This window comes from Vombatus ursinus, unplaced genomic scaffold, assembly GCF_900497805.2.
Source record: "Vombatus ursinus unplaced genomic scaffold, bare-nosed wombat genome assembly UNPS02007284.1, whole genome shotgun sequence".
Lineage (NCBI taxonomy): Eukaryota > Metazoa > Chordata > Mammalia > Diprotodontia > Vombatidae > Vombatus > Vombatus ursinus.
In genome coordinates, this window is record NW_020947062.1 from 7,259,422 (window position 1) to 7,264,932 (window position 5,511).

General features: G+C 41.5%; 1 protein-coding gene across 2 annotated transcripts in view; it reads right to left on the bottom strand.

Moving 5' to 3' along the window:
• BEGAIN (brain enriched guanylate kinase associated) overlaps positions 1 to 5,511 on the bottom strand; it is a 182,460-nt gene that overhangs the window by 65,241 nt on the left and 111,708 nt on the right. The window lies entirely within an intron of this gene.

The following is a 5,511-nucleotide window of genomic DNA, read 5'->3' on the forward strand; positions in this document are numbered from 1 at the left end:
AAAATGATTAACAATTTTTTTGGGGGGAGCAATATATTTTGTAAGTGCGGGTATGTTCACATGTTTGTTACTCATTACCTTGAGTCAAAACAAAAGGCCTAATAAATTAAAAAATAGTGTATGCAACTAGAGACTGGACAGCCCACTTAGGGGCCAAAACCCAACTGGACAAGCCACAGGGTGGGGGAAATAGGTTTATACAATGGCTTCTGCAGACATGAGCCAATAGTTTTTATAGACTGCAAGTTTAGTATTAATCACTAGTGTGATGTGGCAGCTAAAAACATAGCTCAACCTTAAGTTGCATTAATAGCAGTCTAGGACCTTGAATGAAGCAGGTAGTGGGCCCACCGTCCTCTCTGCTATTCAACCTGGAATACTCTGGCATTTCTTGGTACTCCCATTTTAGGAAAGTCAGTGACAACCCAGAGAGCATCTAGAGGTGAGCAAACTAGGAACCATGCCACCATAAGAATTGGTTTAAGAACAGGGGTTATTTTAACCTTAAGAGCAGAAGACTGTAGGAGTGGAGAGGGGAGGGGAAGGGTGATGTTGTGCATCATGACTGCTATCTTTAAATGTCTAAAGGGGTATTGTTCTTCTTGGTCAAACAGAGCAGGAATAGGAACAAAGGGCAGCAGTTGCACAGAGGCCAATTTTAGCTTGATATAAAGAAAAAAAAACCTTCCTAACAATTAGAGTTATCCAAAAATGGAATGGGCTACTTCAGCATGTAATGTTTCCCATCACTAGAGGCCTTCAAACAGAGGCTGGATGACTACCCACCAGGGACATTATAAAGGAGATGCAGGCTGTAGCGAAGATGATAGGACTGCAGAATCAGAGGAGAAGGAAGAGACCGTCCAGTTCAACTTGCATGTGAACAGTCACCTGCACTCCCCACCCCCAGCCCTAACTCTCAGTGAGGTATGGAGGGAAATAACCACCTCCCAAGGCAGCCTGTTCCACTGTTCATCAGGTTTACATTGAGCCTAAATTTGCTCTCTGCAGCTTCCAATCACTGCTCCTTGTTTTGTTCTCTGGAGCCAAACTAAGCAAATCTGACTCCTCTTCTAAGTTTGAATGCTGTAAGACAAGTCATCAGGTCTCCTCCTAAGTGTTCTCAAAGCACAGCATCTCTGTTTTCTTCATCTGATCCTGGTTTCCCTCATTTGCTTGGCCACCCCCCTTAGGGCACACTCCAGATTGCCAACCTCTTTCCTTAATGTGGTACCCACTTCTGAACATATTATTACAGATGGGGTCTGACCAAGGGAGAATACAATGGGCTTATCACTACCCACGTTCTAAACACCATATCTAAAAAATACTCTCAGTTTTTTGGGACTGCCAACTCCTATTATTAACTGATATTTACTTTATTTTTTTTTCTATCCTTCACCTACTTCTTAATGTAAACTCGGTTTATGATTTCTATTTTTGTCTTAGTATGCCCATAGCCTAACATAGTACCTGGCACATAGCAATGTGGTGCATGGAAAGAGTGCCAGATTTGGATTTAGTGGACCTGGGTTCAGATCTAGGCTCAACTACTTATTCCCTGTGTGACCTGGGGCAATCATTTAACCTCTATGGGCCTCAGCTCCTCCTCTGTAAAATAACTTGGTTGGACTAGATTGCTTTTAAGATGCCTTGTGTGGATCAAATGGGATATTTGTAAAGAACTTAGCACAATGCTTAGAACATAGCAGGTGCTAAATAAATGCTGAGAGATGTGATTAGTTCTCTTTTATATTAATAACCAGTTAATATGGGAGGAGAGGAATCTAGGTTTTTTCCTTTCTGTTTCCTCATTCAAAGTCCAAGCTTCTCAAGTGCATTTCTGACCTTGCCCAAAGAATTCACTCCACCCACAACATCTTATCTAGGTGGAATTCTTATCCCATCTTGTTCATTGACTACATAGAAGACAGATCCTCTTGTGTAGAGGCAGGAGGGATCTGCCTTGAGATGAATCTCTTTTTGTCCATGAGTGACATGATCAGAGTCACATACCCAGCCCCACTTAGAATAGGCCCAACTCTCATTGGAGTATTTGTTCTCCCATTAGCCAATCAGAGTTGATTTCCACCTGTTGGGAATATCCAATCTTCAAAGGGTATATAAGCATTGAGTGGCCTCCATGATTCGGTTCTGGTTTATGAAAGAAAGCCAAATGACCATCATTTTATTAATTATCTGCTAGCCACAATTAATAAAACTGATTATTAATTACCCAGAAATTATGTCTTTTGGACTTTTCATCTATTACGCCCCTTATTTTGTAGATGTAGAAACAAGAGTTTGAAAGCGCTTAAAAGCCTAAATCAAGGTCACACAGGTATCAATGGCAGAGCTAGGATCTGAATCTAGGTCCTCACTATTTCTAAACCCAACATCAATTGCTCCTATTCTGCACTGCCTCCAGGTCTCTGAACTTCCAGGACAGGGGATCGGCCACTGTTTCTCACTGAGACTTGCAAGGCTGAGGAGGAAGCCTCTATCTTTTTGTTCTGTAAACCTGGGTGATAGGAGCTACATTTGAAAAAAAGACCTCCTGTAGCATCTTGGCTGTTACTCAGATTAGGGCTCCACATTTCTGAAAAGTAGAGCTTAAGTTTTCAGTGACACGACTACCTTGTGCTGGCCCTTCAGTTTTAGATGCTGTCTTGGAAGAAGGGTCAGCAGTGCACGTCAAGTGGGAAAAGTGGAGCGAATCATCCATGAAATACACATTGCCATGGAGAAGTGCGTGTATGATAATAATAGCCACTCCTCTCATTTTGTTAATGCTTTATGGTTTACAAAGCCCTTTTATCACAACAACCCTGTGAGGCAGAGTGTGGAAGTATTATTATGCCCATCCCAAATACCCTCACCCACACAATGACCCAGCTGAAATGCCACCTGCTTACAGAGCCTTTTCTTCTTCTCCTAGTCTGAAAGGATGATGATAGCCGACATTTATATCCTGCTTGAAGGTTTGCAAAAAGCACATTACATTCAGTATTTAATTTGTAGCCCCGCAGAGTATGGGTATTATTATCTCCATTTTACAGATTAAAAAACTGAGGTTTGCACAAGCAAAGTGATTTACCCATGGTCGTATGGCTAAGTGCCAGAGATGGGATTCAAATCTAGATCACTTCCAAATCCAGGTCCCACATTCTTTCCACTGTACCAAGCTGACTCTCATCTGAGAGATGATGTTTCTTTCCTCAGATTGCGCATAACTGACTTTGGTTCTCTTCTTACTGGACATGATTATATATTCTAGTTATCCACATATTGAGTGTCATAGCCCCTTTATTAGAGAATAAGTCTCATAAAGACAGAGCCTGTCCTCTAATCTTTTTCATCCCTTCTAGAACCCTGTAGAGTACTTTGCATGCATAAGGCATGCAATATTTGTTGATTTCAACAAATCCTCAGTTAACTGGATTGCTCAGGTACTGGGAAGTTTTAGCAGTTAGGTTACTTTCATCCATTTGAGCCTCATAATGGTCCTGTAAGGATGACAGGGCAGTGATTACTCTCTCTACCTTATACTGGGGCAGATGGAGGCCCGGAGAAGTGACTTTTGCAAGGGCATATGGCTAATATGGTAGAAATGAGTCTCAAACCCAGGTTTCCTGACTTCCAGGACAGTGTTTTCCATCCAGGGTTGCAGTAGTTATGGAGGGGGCCACAGCAGGGTGGAAGTAAGGCATGTATGCCACTGTCATAGATGGATGCAGTGAGGTCTAAGGAGAAAGGTATTTTCTGATAGGGGGTTTCAGAAACGATTTCTTGGAAGATGGGGTACTCTTGATAATGAGATTTTATAAAAGCATTTGATAAACTATCTCCTAACAGTCTTAGGAATAAGATGAATACATTTGAACTAGCCAAAGTCAAAAGAGTTGCCATGAATGGTTCAAAGTCAACTTGGCAGGTCTCCATTGCCCCATGGATCTATGCTTAGCCCTTTAATGCTTAATATTTTTTATCAGTGACCTGGATAAAGACATAGATGAAATGCTTATAAAAGTCGATAAATGACACAAAGCTTAGAAGCTTGGATAACACAATGGATGGAATTGTTTTTATATTGAGTTGAATCATATTAGATGAAATTCAACAGGGATAACTGTAAAGTCTTACATTTGAGTTAGAAAAGGAATGGCTATTGGGGTAGGAGAAAGAACCAGGAGTGTGATGTCTGTGAAGCTGAGAGAAAAATATGAAGTAGGAAGGGCAAAGCTGGTACGTGTGTGTGTGTGTGCGCACGTGTGTGTGTAATCTCATTTGATCTTCACAACATGATGAAATGGATGGTGCGAGTATTATTATTATCCTTATTTACTGGCGAAGATACAGAAGCTTGGGAAAACTAAGTACTTTAACCTTTTAAACCAAGCTGTCTTCTGATTCTAAGTTCAGAGCTTCTTCCACTGAACAGAGATCACAATAAAAGCAAAGAATAAGTTTGGTGTAAGTTATGGAGTAGGAGAAGTAGAAGGATAGGAGATTGTGAAAGTTCAGAGATCTGAGTTTTTCAGTTTGTATCATTCTGAGACCAAAGATGTGTGACTCTGTTGGTCTGTAGGTGAAGTAAAACAGAGAAGGAGGTCTTGGAGTGCGGATGGCAGAGGAATTGAGAAATCAGGTTCTTAAGGCAGTAGTCAACATTAATATTGTTGCTGGCATGAGATGTGTTGGAGATTGTGAGTCAGGTTCTAAAGTTGATGGGAAAGTTGGAAGAATGACCTGGAGGCTGGTGGGTACCAGCAACAGGGATGGGGAGAGGTCAGTATAGAAAAACTGCAAAGATGTTAACAAGTGAGGGGTAACAGAAGGATGGCGGTGCTGGAAGCAGCACGGGAACAAGCAGAATTTATAGGGATTCATTAAAAGCAGTAGGAAACAGTGGAACTAGTGATTCCAGGGTTGCATAGAATTGAATAGGTTGAATTGGATTCCAGTAGAGCTGAACAGACTGGATATGAGTTAATCCTAATTCCTAATCAAATTCTAGAGGCTGTGCTATAAACTGCTGGAGGTTTTAAACACAGCATACACCAAAGGTGGAGAAGTGATGGTTCTGTACCACAAGGTCAGCAACATGTATCCTTGATAACATGTATTTCCTTCCCACTCCTCTGGTTAGAGGTCACAGGTCCCTGACACAGCTCATCTCCTGAAAGATGGCCTTTGGGAATAAATAAATTTCTATACAAAAGAAATGCAGGTTATATAAGGAAACTGGTTAGGTGGGTCACACAGGGTATGCATGTATCTAGACATATGTTGTCAGGATTTCAATATTTTAGAAAGACATCCCTGGAAGAAACACTTGCCAAAAATTAGTCTGGCTTCCCCTCATGAGAAGCCTGTGCACATAGGCTGTTCTGCCGCCCATGCTTGAGAATGGACTGACTCTCCCTCTCCCTCTCCCTCTCTCTCTGTTTCTCTCCTCTTTCTCTTATTCTCTCTGTCTCTGTCTCTCTGTGTCTCTCTCTCATTCTTTCT